Source organism: Carettochelys insculpta, chromosome 7, assembly GCF_033958435.1.
Source record: "Carettochelys insculpta isolate YL-2023 chromosome 7, ASM3395843v1, whole genome shotgun sequence".
NCBI lineage: Eukaryota > Metazoa > Chordata > Testudines > Carettochelyidae > Carettochelys > Carettochelys insculpta.
In genome coordinates, this window is record NC_134143.1 from 60,489,444 (window position 1) to 60,504,792 (window position 15,349).

The window sequence follows — 15,349 nt, forward strand, 5'->3', positions numbered from 1 at the left end:
CATGTTCCCTCTGCCGTTCCTGGGCTTCCAGTTCCTTTAATCTCACCTCGAGCTCCAGCCGTCGCAGCTCTGCGGTGGGGGACTCTGCCCGTGATGGACCACCGCTAGCTGAGCGCGACCTGGTGGGCACCGTGTGTGTCTGACGGCATCGAGCCCCCGCTCCTGTCGGAGAATCTGAAATGCTTCCCGAGGGTGACCGGCCACTTTCTGCCGGGACAGGCTCCGTCCCCCCGGATCGGTCATTCTCTTCCAGCTGGGCAATCAGCTGGGCCTTGGTCGCCTTCCCCACGGTCAGGCCCCTCTCTCTGCACAGCCCCGCTAGCTCTGCCTTCAGGAGTCGGGTATAATCCATCTCCCCGCTGTCTCCCGGGGTATCCACTCACCAGCAGCAGCTGCAGGAATTGCTCTGTTCCCCCTCTGGCTCTTGTGAGGTTCCTTCCTTCTCTTGCACTCAGTCAGCCACTGCTGGGAGCTCATCCGTGGGTGTAGTGCATCCCACTTCTGACACCAGTGTGATGGGGTTCAGGGGTCCCCCTGCACTGCACCCCGTCCACTGGCAGGAGTGACTCTCACTCAGCAGGTACAACAGGAGGTTTATTGGGCAACAGATGCCCAGTTTCTCACAGAAGCGTCAGTACAGCAGTCAGAGACAGTCCTTCCAACCCGTCCCGGGGAAAAGAGCCCGAGGGGTGCCCCTCTGGGGTGTAGCTTTCCCCCTCCTCAGGCTGGCTGCCTTCTAGCTCTCCCTTCCTTTAGACTCTAACTGCCATCCCCCAATTCAAAAACCCAGCTTGGCTCCTCCCTCCTCTTTGTTCAGGGCAGAGGTGTTACCTGCCAGTTGTAGCCCCAGGGTCATCCTTAGCCACTGGGAGCTGCTCTGCTTGCCTCTCACATCCAGCCTGACTCACACATGCACTCCCCCCACTCCATCACACCATGTTAGTCTGTAGCATCAGAAAAACAAGCAGTCCTGTAGCACCTTAAAGACTAACAAATTCATTTATTAGGTAATGAGCTTTCGTGGGCGAGACTCACTTCTTCAGATTTTCAGACTGGAGTAGACAATTAGGTTACATCTACACAGCAGCCTTATTTCATAATAAGCTATTCTGGAATAGCTCTTCCAAAACAGCTGTTTGGAAATAGGGCTGCTACACACAAAAATATATTTCAAAATAGCACTTAGCGCCTATTTCAAAATAACTATTTCCTGTTAAGACAAGGAATAGCACTTATTTCGAAATAGCTCTTTTGAAATAAGTGCTATGCTGCATTTTAAAAGCACCTATTTAAAAAGTTATTTAAAAATAGGCGATATGTCTCCTGCAATGATGTCTACTGATTTCAAAACAATACACCCGCTATTTTGAAATTGTTTCAAAATACTGGTTGTGTTGTGTAGACAACAGCAAAGTTATTTTGAAATAACAGCTGTTGCCTCGAAATAACTTGGCTGTGTGGGGATAGCCTTATAATCCAATGGGAGCGGGGTACGGGAAGGAAGGAAGGAGGGGAAAAAAGGAGGGGTCACCTATAACTAATAGGATGTGAGGTATTAGTTTTTAAACAGAGTCATCATGGCAGTCATAAAGCAAAACATATTTAGTTTACAGACATGCCTGTATTGTTTGGACTTATAGTTCCAGAAGTACTCTCAAACTTTGGCTTACAGGCACTGCTATATTAAAGCCCAGTCAATGTTCTCAGCGGCTCATCTTTAACAGCACTCCCATAAACCAATGGAATAGAAAAACTGTAGTGATCAATTCTTGATCTCAATGTTGTTTAAGTCTCTAAGGAAACCTCCGAAAAATTGAACCCAGTCTTTTTTTTTGCTGTTAACAACTCCCAATGGCATGTTTACAGTTCCAGTGCTTCCATGGCTGCCTTACCAGTAGTAGACACAAATAAACGAAGTGAACCTTGCTATATACCAGCAGATCTGTGAGAAAATGGACAAAAGGCCTGTAATATCACGCACCCAGATAATGGCAGTCCACTGCAACATCACGAAGAACAACAGTATTGACTTGTAGCCCATTATGAGTGGTGTTAGCCTACTTTGACAGTCTTGCTTTTCAAGACTTTCTAGTGGCTTTTAGGTGGTTTTTATTAATATCTTCATTAAGGATTTTAAAAGCAAAGGTCTTTGCTTACATTTAAAATACTTTCCTGGAGCTCTGAAGCATCATAGCTTCTTGCTAATGGATTTCTGAATGCCATTTTCATTATTCTATTTTCTTACAAGACTCCTCCTTTCCTTTGCATTATTACATTTGCTTTTGCTAAATGGCTGAGACTGTTTGTCACTTACATTAGGTCTTTTTAAAATGTAGCGCATGTTTATCATTAACAGAGTGATACAGTGGTGTAAGAATAAAGCTATGTGCCAGTTTGTATTTGGTACATATGGAGGTGCTGCATTTGTTACCAAAATTGATAATAGATCCGTCTTTTCTCAACATTAATCAATAATACAGTTATTGGCTTTGAAGCACAGATCCAATTAAAAGCCTGTGTTGCCTAATGTTTCACTGAACATTACACAAGCGTCCAGGGACCCATCATGCCATAATAAATAGTTTCAGACCCTTCTGAACAATCATGTTTAGGGAAGAATATTTCAAGCCTGATTCTCCATAGTGCTTGCACCTTGCATAGTCATTTACACCTCTGCACCATGAGTGTAAAATGTTGCTATAACCCACTGATCAGTATGTGAGATGTGTAAACCTGTCTGTGCTTGGTCTACAGAGAAAGGTGACCATCTGTCCTGTTTTTCCTGGGACAGTCCCTTATTTAAGCTGTCTCACAGGCGTGCTAAGTTTTTTAAGAAAATGGGCAAAATGTCCCATATTTTGTGGGCCTCCTGTGTCCTGGCACCCAGTGTCTCAAGGTGGCAGTCCCCCTGCCAGGTAGCTCCTCAGCTGGATGGCTGCCCCATTCCCTGGCACCCCCCAGAAGCAGCCCCCACTGCCAGTGAGCTCTGCCAGAGAGTGGCCTCTTAATTCTCTGGTGCTCCCCTTGTGGGAGCTTGTGGAGCCCCCATCCCTGCGCTCTCACTCTGGGGAAGCTGCCCCCCATTTTCTGAGGACCTCTGACATGGAACAGCAGCCCCCTATCCCCAGAGGCTGGTGTCCCATACTGCCTTAGGGCAATGTGGTCACCCTACTACAGAAGCTATCAGCCTTTTAGGTCTCCTAGCTAGAGGACATGGCATTCAGCAAAAGCTGTGGAGGGCTATGCTTGTAGCTCTCGAGGTTCCTGGCTTAATCCCCAATGTCCATCAGGATGGTGGTTGTCTCACTCCTGTTCTGATTTCACTCTCAGACAAGGGAGCCATTTTGGGAGGGTGGGAAGGGGAGGGCAGCAGCCATACATACCGGGATGCTGCTTGTTCTTCCTCCTGTTTCCCTGACTGTGAGGGGAAAGTACATGGCGTACATGAATGCCTCTCGTTCCTGGCAATCAAGGGGAGGGGAGCAGGGCATAATTCATTAAATCTGTGTTCTCACTCTGCTCACTCCCTGATAGAGGAACGAGAAGAAGAGCAAGCAGCATCCCGGTACACATGGCTGTTGCCCCACTTTCCTGCCCTCACACTATGGCGCCCTTGCTCTCAGATTGGACTGGAAACAGAATAGAATAAAACAGAACAGACAGCAGAAAATCAGAAGTTTAATTATCTTATGCACAAAGACATAAAACTAATTAGAGGCCTGACTCCTCAGTCTTCTACTTTTGCTTAACTTTGTTATTATTCCACTGACTTCAGAGCAGTGGTGAATCAGGCACCAGAAGCAGATATCACCAATTGTCATTTCTTAGTGTGTGTGGTGCCAGTTTATTCTGTTGTGTGAAGTCATAAAACTTGTACAGCAATGACAGTTTCAGTGAAAGCCAGCTCCATCAATGACGTGTTTTAAAACTAACATATGGGTAATTCCACATCCCACTGATCTTGGTCTATCTGGCAAGGGTACCAATGGGGATACTCTTATAGTGTTATACAGACATTTTTCCACTTGGAACTGGTGTTGCCTAGAAGTCACACAGCAGTTATCAGAGGGTAATGGCTTTCAGTCACTCTTGACTGGCGTAGAAACATCACCTCAGAGACGAAAAGTAGGGTTGGCTGGAAAGCAATAATTCTGTTTCATGAAAGATTTCGAGGTTTCAAAATTTGTTTTTGTCGCAACATGAAATAGAAATGAGAACTTTCCAAATTTTTCATGAGGGGGAAAAACGACCAAGACCTGCCCTAGAATAGCCAATAGCCAAATAGGTATGGTATTCGTGTAGGATATCAGAAACCTGCACTCAAGTCATTGCTCCAAATTAGGCCGAGTAGGGACTCAAATTTGGGATTTTCATATTTCTGCTGAGCGCCATACGCCCCAGGCTGCTAGTTATTGTGCTTTTCCTCCTTCTTTGTGACCAGAAATTGTATCCTGGACCTAAGATACCGTCCTGCTGAAATTTGTCAAAACAAACACTTTTCCATGGAGCATTTTAGTTTTGACAAAAGAGCATTTTTGAGACTTAAAAAAAGACTTTCAAAAAAATTTCAACCTGTTCTAATGAAAGGTTCATTCTCCCATTGGCAATCAAGTCACACAGTATCTCTAGTAATTTTCTCACGTAGACAGCACCAAATTCTGTCCTGAATTATGCCAGAATAAATTCACTGAAATAAAGGGAGTTATTCTGCCTTTATATTGACATAACAGCAGCAGAATATGGACCTGTGTACCTAACTGATGTGTTATTTCTGAATTAGTCCTGTGCATGGTAGGCTGATTAAGCCAATTTCTTTTCTCAGGGACACCTGTGCACCCTGTTCATCTCAGTGGGGTAGCATAAGTGTGTTTGAGACCAGAATTGCCCACATTATTTAAATAGCAGATGTAATTTAAAATGCATGTGATTCCTATCTGTTCAGAATACAATGCAGTTTTATTTGTAATAGTGATATTTGATGGCACCCACAGTTTACAAATACACACAGAACTTCATAAATATTTAACTGAGCCACTGGATTTTATTATGGTGTTTTATTTGTTGATGAATTTTTCCTTAATGTTTGTTTCATTATGTCAATAAGCTAGCCTACTATTCTGTGTTTTTCTGTGAGGATAAATTAAGAAGTAGTTCTCAGATCCTGGCACATTATGTTCTAATTTTAAATACCTTGATTGCTATGAATTACTACTTTAGATACCCTAAATTCTTCTTTCACTTCAATAAGTTTTTAACAGCTTGCGGCAGATCTGTTAAGCTGTCTGTAATTCATAATTGATATACCAGTAAAGAAGAGTCAATGATAAGAATGGATGATAGAAGTCCTGCATATTTAAAAGCAGAGTGAGCTGTTTTCAGGGTAATGGCTCCAAGACTTTTAACATGATCAATGCAGTGCCATGAGGACAGTGTTTTCTCACTGGGGATGAAACAGTACAATAGGGGAGTAGGAGAACAGTAAATGAGGTTTTCTAGACACAGTATTAAATATTATTTGGGTTGCGTATCAGGCCTATATGCAGGAATTTGTGAGGGGGTTCTTTTTTGTAAATTTAGACTGCATTTTTTTAAAATATACAGAAGTTCAAAATAATCATGCAATGAGCGTGCATAAGAGAGGTTAATGGAAAAACTTGAGAGGTAACAGTGATTGGTAAAATGATTTTGTTATAACATACTACAAATTTATACAGTCATAAAAGTTTTTATAGAAAGTAGCCACTGGGAGCTTGCTATACTTGCATAAGTGAAAAAACAATATTCCAAAATATTCCAGTGTTCGTCTTCAGAGTTTTTCAGTTAAGACTATATATAGGCTATTAGTAATGAAATAGATGTCAGGTAACAGCAAACTTTCCATCATGACAGTACGTTCACAGCAGTGTGTAAGACATGTTCATAGTTAGCTTCCATCTTTAAGGAGAGTTTGAAGTTCTAGTCTTCTCGGGAACTCCTGGACAAAGATATCCACCACTTCATCCAAGTCCACTTTGGCTTCTCTCCATGCACTGCAAGCGCTGTGCTGGGATCTCATAGCTTCCTGCTCATCCTCCCTCCCTTTCCTGTTGCTAGCAACCAAGTGCATGCTGGGAAATGCACTCTCGTCCCTGCTCCAGGGCCAGCTCTCTCGGCAGGGAGCTGACCAAGGAACTACAGCTGCCAGGGTGCCTTGTGTTCCCCCATCAGACCTTGCAGGGTCCCCCTAGCCAACTCAGCAAGAAGAGAGAGAAATCAGAGGGGTGGGGGTGCATTCAAACCCCTTCCCCTTCATTACAGTCCTGTAAATTCTTCAGGGCAGGGGCTGTCCCTCATATCAGTATATACAGTGTTTATTACAGTGGGACATAAGGCTCAGTTAGGGGCTCTAGGTGCCATTTAACAAAAATAATAATCACAATAGCTAATAATTGGATACAATTTTGATTTCAGAGACAAACCCTGGGAAACACCATGTGCATAATGGTGTGTGAGTATAATGATAATAAATCAGGAACATCAAGGAATCCTGAAACTTAAATTACAAGGCTGTAAACACAAATCAAATCAGGGGATGTGTTTCTGATAGGCTGAATGGGCTGGAGGGGAGAAAACAATTAAAACTTTCATTGTGCTACAAGTGACCTAAAACTGCACAATTCAGCTGTTGCCAAGGACAGGAGCAGCCAAGTTCTGTAGGCAATTTCTTTTGTTGAAATCTGACTTTCTTCTTCAGTCCTTTGTAAATCTTGTTTATATGTAGAGCACTTGAACCTTAGGGCCCAGTCTTGTGAACGCTCATGAGCACACTTGACTTGTATTTGCACTTGACCTCAATGGGACTGTTGAGTTCAGAGAGTGCTCACGGGCATGAAGTCAAAACCTCTGAGTAAGTGATTTCAGGATCAGAACCTTTGCACATACTGAGGAAAATTGCTGCACTAGGCTCTTGAAAGGAAGTCAGCATTGTGAGCTCTTGTGAAAGGCAGGTGAAGCAATAATGGTACATATTCCAGAAGATATGGTTAAGAAAACCACTTAATTGGTGTTACATAGATGGGGCTCACACCCACTAGGAGCACAGGGAAAGCTAATATAGACCATGAGATCTAGCAGAAATAGGAAACTGATCATGCTTCCTAAACCTGGCCTGGTTTTGGTAGTTCAGGAAGTTTGGGTGCACAGTTTAGAGTGACAAGGAGTGGGAGGACATATAAATATATATCTATGCCCTTCACCTGTAAATCACCAGTTCAAAATTGGGTCCAGATAAGCAATTATTATATTAAGTTATAGGACTAGACATAGTTTCAGAAAGTTGCTATCAACTGGCTTTTTGGCACCTGCAAAATGGTGCATACTCTCAGGACAGCAAAAGTTACTATCAGTGTTGGTCCTCCTTGGAAAGCTTAGCAGGAGATAAGGACTGGATGAATGTAGAGGCTTGCCTAACATCTTACTTATATACAGGCAACCATATTAAAAAGGGGTGGACTCAGAAAACATGAACTGCTAACCTTGATCTGTAGACTAAAACGAGCATTTAAGCATATAGTATAATCAATCCAGCACCTTTCCTGAGCACTACACTAAGTTAAGAAATTGGCTCCGAAGAAACCAGGTGCAGCAAGGGGTTGGCCATGAATGCAACTTGGTTGTGGTTTCTTAGGCCAGCTCTGTGTTGGTACATCTGCTGTACTAACCCATGCTGGAAGGGATTATACACTCCCTGAAAATAGTTGACATGCACACTCCTTATGCAAAAGCTTGGAGGGCAAGGAGGCTTAGGAGCTTGCTATACTAACTCTGTGTCAGCAGAAGACAAACTACCAGGAGCCTCATTAGGGGTGATGGCCAGTTTTCAGACCTTTTGTGCCAATGGAGCAGGCTAGAAAAAACTGTCCCTAGTTTAAGAGCAGATATTTGTTGTTTGAAAAGACAAAAGCCAGTTTGTGACATAACAACACAGGATGTTTTATGTCAGTTGTATAGGCCTAAATGTTAATAATTTTCCATCTAATGCACTGTTGTTTTCTTTATCTGTTCCTAGCTATGGCAGAATGCATCTTCAGCAGTCTGACAAGCATGTGCTAGTTATTTTGACAGAGGTAGGTAGCTCTTGGGTGGAGGTACTGCAAGAGATAAAATCTGAAAGTGTTTTGCCAAGCACTTGTTCCAAAGAAAAGTCTCTGAGTACTTGGCTGCTTTATTGTCTCCATAAAAGACTCATAGAGACATGCATGGATGGGCAGTTTCTCAAAAGTCTGCATACAAGAAGGCTGTTAGGCCTGTAAGTCAATAGAGTCACAGAGTATGTGTAACTGGAGCCAGAATGCAAATATTAACACAAGGTACCGTTTTATACTGAGGAACCTTCATCCTGATGTACAGGTACCCCAACCCTCCAACCCCAGCATGGCTGGGACTGAACAGGTCCCGAACAAGGGAATTTGCCAGATAAGGGGAGGTCCAGGGCTTCTGCCCACAGATGGCCCTGCACTCCCCGGGCTGCTGTGACCTCAGCCACCAGCCTCTCTCCCCTGGGTCTCTGGCTCCAGTATGGGCTTCCCAGAGCTTCCATGGGGCTCTGGGCCCTGCACTGCAGCGGCCATGGGGTAACCAGAGGAGTCTGGCTCCACAGGGCAGGTTTGGGGGGGCTCATGCTCCTCCTCAAGTGCCACAGGGCAGGCAAGGGACTCCAGCTCCCATCCTGCATTGCCACAGGTCGGGGAAAAACCTCTGGCTCCTGGGCCCCCTATTGTGGTGCAGGTGGAGGCCCTGGTCCACTGCCATGGGACTGGCAGGGCGCCTGCACCAACCTCAGCATGGTGCTCTCTCATCCTGGAAAATCTATGCTCTGGATTTGAAAGCACCAGCTTTGAGAGGTGCAACCTGTATCAGTTTTTCTAGCAAAAAGTTTTAAGGGTTCAGAAACTGGGCAAAGGGCATAACAGGCTACATTTTAGAGACTGAACTCAACAGTATTTCTAACTATAACTATTCTCTGAATAACCAGTCCCACTGACGTCAGTTCATCTACTCACAAGAGTAAGGATTTCTTGTACCAGGAAAGAATGTTCAGGATTAGGTCTGAAACACTCACATCAGACGCCAAAAAAAAAAAAAAAAGTGGAGACAATCAGAATCCCTAATCGATGGAAAAATCTGAGTTTTGTTAGTCGTGAGTAATTGCCTTCACCTTCTTGGAGTCACTCTGGATATACACCCATGTAACTGACTAGCATAAGCTATTTACAGAAGGGTGTTTTTATTTTGCGTCTGTGCAGTGCCTAGTATTAAGGGGATCTGTTCCATCGGTGGAGTTTCTAGGTGCTACAGTCACACAAATAATAAAAGAGAATCCAGCCCTAGTACATCAAGATCAGAAGTGTCTGTCTACATTTAAAAAAAATAATGTAAGACCATTTCTTCATCTAACATATTCAAAGTTAGCATTCAGCAAATGGATTGTTGCTTTTGTGTAATAGGTTAGGAATGTGTGACTCTAAAAGTGGAAGAAAAATGAGTGAAGCAGGAGATAAAGATGTTTTGAAATAAAAACCCACCAACCAAAACAAATAAGCCATTGGCATATACAGTAGTTAAAATTGGAAAGTTTTCTACCAGATCAGCAATGTTTTCCCTTGCTCAGCTGGTACTGCACAGCTTTACCTTTCACAACCACCCCTTTCAGGTCAGCGACCTCTGGTCTCACATGCTTAGGCTTAAAGACAATCTTTTATGGAACTGTAAGCTCTTTTCAAATGCTTTTCCCTAATGTATTAGGGGCAGTGATATGTTTTCTTTAAGCAGCTGACAACAAAGTCCTCTTGTTTCACCTCCCTGCTTTCTTGAGCTGACATACTTGTTTTAAACTATGCAAGGCACACTTATTTCTTGTCTTTGATTTTAAAAACCCTCAATGAATAAAGCCATATCATTTTTGACTAGTGGGCAGCCTTGAAATAAAAAGAGCTGGGCAGACTCAGTTTAAATGCCCAAAGTAAAGGAATCAGATCCCCTAGGAAGAGAGGTTACTTTCCCTTCATAAATATTTGCCATTTTTTTTCCCCCAGCTGGACATCTGTGAACACTTGGAAGGGTCTCCTCTCTCCCAGCTCATTGAAGCTTACAGAACTCCCTGCCCATGTGTCCCACTTGCCCAGCTCAGTTCCTGCTATCTGGGAAGTAAAACCCAGTCTTCACAGATTGCTAAAAGAAACATGAAGTCTGATGCTTCTCGGACAAAGGGGCACCAGAGATGAACTCCCCACTGCAATGAGTATCAGATCTCTGGGCTCCCCACTCCACTAGGCTACGTCTACACTAGAGTGATCTTTCAAAAGAAGCCCTTCCAGAAGATGTCTTCTGAAAAAAACTTCCTTCTAAAGAGCGTGTCCATACGCAAAAAAAGCAGATCAAAAGAGTGATCTGCTCTTTCAAAAGAGAGTGTCCACACAACCCCCACTCTTTCAAAAAAAACAGGCCAGGGAGCAAAAAAAATCTAGTGCCATGAGGACTGCTCTTTCGAAAAAAAGGGCCTGTGGAGTGTCTACACACATTTTCTTTCAGAAAAAGCTTTTGAAAAGGGGTGTCTTTCCTGAAACAGGAGTGAAGGAGCTGTTTCGAAAGGAGCATTGAAAGAAGGCTTTTTGTGTGAGATGCTCTTTTGGATATTTCAAAAGAGCCCCCTTCTTTCAAAAAATATTTCAAAAGACCTTGCTAGTGTAGATGTGGCCCAAGTGTCTCCTACAGGAACATACCAGGAGACTCTCCAGTTAGGAATAATGGCCATATTTCACCACAAATACCTACTGAATACTCTCATTGGGAGAGATGGTATTCCTAACATGGGAGTGTCCCACTAGCCACCATGTCCATTGCTGGGGCTTCCAGGTGCTTCAGTAATACAAATAATAAAAACGAGTCCACCAGCAGGCAAAAGGAGCAGTTAAGGGGAAAGTCAGGCTCAGCCCCTGCAACCCAAGGATGAGGTGTGCTCAGTCATTCTTGAGGGAAGGCATATGCTCAGTCTGATTCAGCATGAACTATGAGGGCATGGTTCATGCTCACGCAGCACAGAGCCTTCAGAGAACATAGCTGCCAACTTTAGTCTCACCTGAAGATACGCAAACAGATTTTTCAGAGACTTGTACCTTGCTCAAGTGAAGACAGGGTTTTACGAGGGTCATAAAAGGCACTTCCCTAGAAGTAGGGCAAACCCCAGCCAAATTCCAAGACCCTGCTCCAAGCAAGAAGGCATTATTGCTTCCCCTGAAATAGCTGTAGGGATGTTTTAACATGGGCAAAACCATGTATTGTTTCCCTGCTCACATTCTGAGAAATGGCTGAACCACTTTTACTTAAACTTTCTTAGAGAAAGAGAGACCCAAGCAGTTACTCTGACAGTTACAGGTAACTGAAAACGGGGTCTTACAATGCAAAGTGTTAGGTAACCTTAGTTTCTGCCTTACGTTGGAAGAATGAATAGAGGTGAAGTGCATTGATTGACATATTTTATAATTTTATATGGCTTATAAGTTGCATAGTTATGTATTCATCTTTTATTGGGCTTTATACAATAAGTTTTTTCAAATCTGTCATTCTCTAATCTAGAACTCTCAAACAACTCGCATTTTAGTCATAAGTAAATTTTAGTTATGTGTTCCATAAATACAGTATAGTGAAAATAAATGTCAGTAAATACAGCAAATAGAGTATAAGTTTACAGTGTACAATACAATTGCTAATGAATAAAGTACTCTGCATACGTTTTTGTTTGGTTCTTAAAATCTAATCTTGTTTTCTCTTTAGTGTTCTGCATTACTAGGTCTACCTCTCTATCATCCAGAATATTTGAATATCTGGCAACCTCCCGGTCCTGGGGCTGCTGGGTACGAAAGAGTCTACTGTAGTCGGAAATAATAAAACTATATTAAATTTATTGCAACTAGCTGAATGTCACTGGAGATGGAGTCCCTTGTAAAAAGAGTTGAAGTTTCCAAAGTCTTGAACTTTTGGCATAAAGTTTGACACCACACCCTTTCAGATTAATTAAAGAACCCACCATGTGATTTTCAGAAGTACTGGACATCAGCAGCTTCCAATGACATCAGCACCATTCTGAATATCAGCCCTTAGTGAAACCAAAGTGAGACATTGTATCTTTATTCCCAATCAAATCACCCATCAGGTAATTATTACTAACATCAGAGTAACCTGTTCTTCTGTTCCATCATAGTATGTAAAAACAGGTTCATTTTGTACCTTGCCTGTTTTTTTTTTTTTTTATGGTTCTTTCTTCTATCCATTCTTCATGTTGATTTCTGCACCAGTAATTCTTTCTTTTCAGCTTTTAAAATCACGTTTCTTATCTTGGCATGTGATGATTCAGAGTTGAACACTTGGCCCTTTGCCTAAGAATCCGTGGGAGCAGCAATACTAGTGGATGCGAAGGCAGCACCTTTAGAACCTAGAAAGTCAAAGCATCAAAAATCCCAGCATGAATAGTGTGCTGCTCAACAAAGCAGGCAGGTTTAGTGTGCTGTTTTAGAAAACTAACCATTCCCATGAATTACAGAATAACTAAAAATGACCAGATGAGATTAAATCTTGCACTGGCCCCTGGCCTGATCCCAAGAAGGACTCCTTCTCTCCCTGTTTGAAATGTCTGGTTAACTATGGGCTCAGCAGACACAACTCAGGTATTGTGGCAGTCACGGAACACTAGAGGTAAGCAGCACTATATAGTATCTCATGACCGAAGGCACCCAGCACTATATAGTGCAGCTTACCCGGGCACAAATCACTCCATTCTCACCCGGGTGAAAGTAACTAAATTCAGTGTACGTTGCCTGGGTGAGGAGCACTACATAGGGTTTGCTATCGGTTTAGTGCTTCCTGCCTACTACAGTATCACTACGGATGCCAACAGTCCAGGATTGTCCAAGAATTAAAAAATAATCTTTAATTAAAGATTACATCATGTGATGACACGATCAGGAATAAGTCAAATCAAAGCTGGCAACACTGTGGCTACATCTATACTAGAGAGTTTTGTAGACAAAACTGGGGTTTAGTAGACAAAACTTGCGGCGCATCTACAAAAATGCATTTTGTTGACAGACGCTATCAACAAAAAAGCTGTGTAGATCCTCTAGGGGGCCCTTTTGTCAACAGAGTGGATCAAAAGATTGATCTGCTTTTATGTGTGGACGCAGTCTGTTGACAGAAGTTTTGTCAGAACATCTCTTCCACCAGTAACTTTTGTAGACAGATACTTCTAGCATAGGCATAGCCTTAGGGCATGTCTACACCACAGCCTTATTTCGAAAGAAGCTATTCCAGAAGAGCTATTCCAGAATATTGTTTTCCCAAATAATGCTGCTTCACACAGAAATGCATTTCACAATAGCACTGAGCTATTTAAAAATAGGTCCTATTTTGAGATACAGTCATTGGACATTCTATGGCTTATTTCGATATAGGCTCTATTCCCTGTCTACAGAGCCCCTATTCTGAAATATCTATTTCGAAATAGGTACTATGCCTTGTACAAAGAGGTTTACCAATTTTGAAATAAGCCAACTGCTGTTTTGAACTAGCGGTTGTGCAGCGTAGATGCTAGGATAGTTATTTGCTGGGAAGACCTACCTTAAGAGTCACAGCACATTCCAAATGCAAATTGAAAACCATGCTCTCCATACTTATGTCTTCTCCCTCCTTTTGTGAGAGAAAATAAAAGAATGTAGGACAGCAAGTAAAATGTTTGATATGGCATCAGAGCACATGACTGCAAGTGGTTACCACAGTCATAGAGGGAGGTTTCAGTATTCCCTATTGCACAGCATGAAATCTTGAAAGCTTGATAAATGAAACAATACAAGTCATTGGTTGCACAGAGAACAGAGAGAGAGATGAAATATAATGGGATATAGCGAGAAACTGTTGTGAATAGGGAGCCAAATCCTCAGCCTCAACTGGTGTAAATTTGCAGAGCTCCAAGCTCCATTGAAATGACTAGTTTACACCAGCCAAGGCTTTGGCTCTCTGATCTGAACCACAGAACACCATTGCAAATCTGAATAGCAGTGCTTACTCTAGATTACGCCAGTGTAAATCAGATCACCAGAATCTAGCCCTTATAGTATGTCTACACTACAGCAGGGAGCAAGTGTCTTGGCCCATACAGACAGATTTGTATTCGTGAGACTCAGACTAATATGTATGGATTTTTATCATAGATTCTCAAACTCACCTGGCCTGAGAGCCAGAGCTCCCACCCCACATGCAGTGTCCATATGGCTATTTGTGATATGCTCATTCAAGCACTGTCTGTCTGGGTTGGGAGGCTCTCTCTCAGGTGTAGTAGAGATACACCCTGTGTTAGGACAGCTGTATTAGATAGCTATAGTGGATGTTGCAACTCCTGTCCAGCTTTGTTCAGATTTCTCTTCTTACTCAGTGTTTTTTGCTCTTTCTAATTCCTCCACCACAGTGTTCTCGTTGATGCTGATGGGCAATACTTCCCCACTTGCAAGCAGAGAACCTTTTTATTATATAGGAGAGAAATCACCCGTGAAAATGCCGTAAGTAGGATTCATAATCATAAAACTGGAGCAAGACACCCACCCTAGAGTGCCTGTGGCAGTGTCTTCTGCCTCATGTTCTTGAGTTCTACAATTAAAAGATCTTTTACTATACCCTTTTCTGCTCCCTCACCATCCCCCACTCACAGTGGGTGTCCTTGGGCAGCAGTCAGCACCCAGTGTGCAGAGGTTCCTCTCTGAGAGTTCGCCTCCCACCCAAAGAAGATGACACTTTGCTTGTTCCTCCATCTGAGCATTTGCTCTGGCTGCCTGCCCTGTTAGCCACTTAAGTTTACTCTAAGCTTCATAGCCATGTGGCTGAGCAGCTTCCAATTTGGCACCATACAGATGCGAATAAGCTCCATGCAGGGGTTCGGGACTGCAGTGGACTGTGATCTCTCTCAAAGAGATTTGCTCTGTTGGGGCAGAGGGTTGAGGTGCAAGAGCCCTGGCTGGGGATGGCAGAGCTGTGGAGGACGAGGAGGGCCCTCCCTGTCAACTCTATCACAGAGCCCCAGGGGATGCTGGAGAGAAGTCCCTTCCTGATGGCCCCAGCAGCAAGCTGCCCAAGTGACTTTGAACTACAACCCCTCACTCCACCTTGACGTCTCCTACAGCCCTGACCACCCACCTGCACCCCAAATCCCTCATTCCACCCCACAGCTCACACACCCAGCCAGAGCTTATACTCCCCACTGCACACCAGCCCCAGCCCTGAGCCCCTCCCCAAATCTGGAGCCCTGCTCCTGTATCCAAAGCCTCTC

The 15,349-nt window shown here is 43.3% G+C and overlaps 1 long non-coding RNA gene across 1 annotated transcript in view; it reads right to left on the reverse strand.

The window, feature by feature from the left end:
• Positions 1 to 11,564: 11,564 nt before the first annotated feature.
• LOC142015883 (uncharacterized) overlaps positions 11,565 to 15,349 on the reverse strand; it is a 32,210-nt gene continuing 28,425 nt past the window's right edge. Inside the window, exons 3-4 of the long non-coding RNA XR_012646240.1 lie at positions 13,651 to 13,719; positions 11,565 to 12,469 (exon numbers count right to left, since the gene is read on the reverse strand). This is a non-coding gene — a long non-coding RNA (uncharacterized LOC142015883). The remainder of the gene's footprint in view (positions 12,470 to 13,650; positions 13,720 to 15,349) is intronic.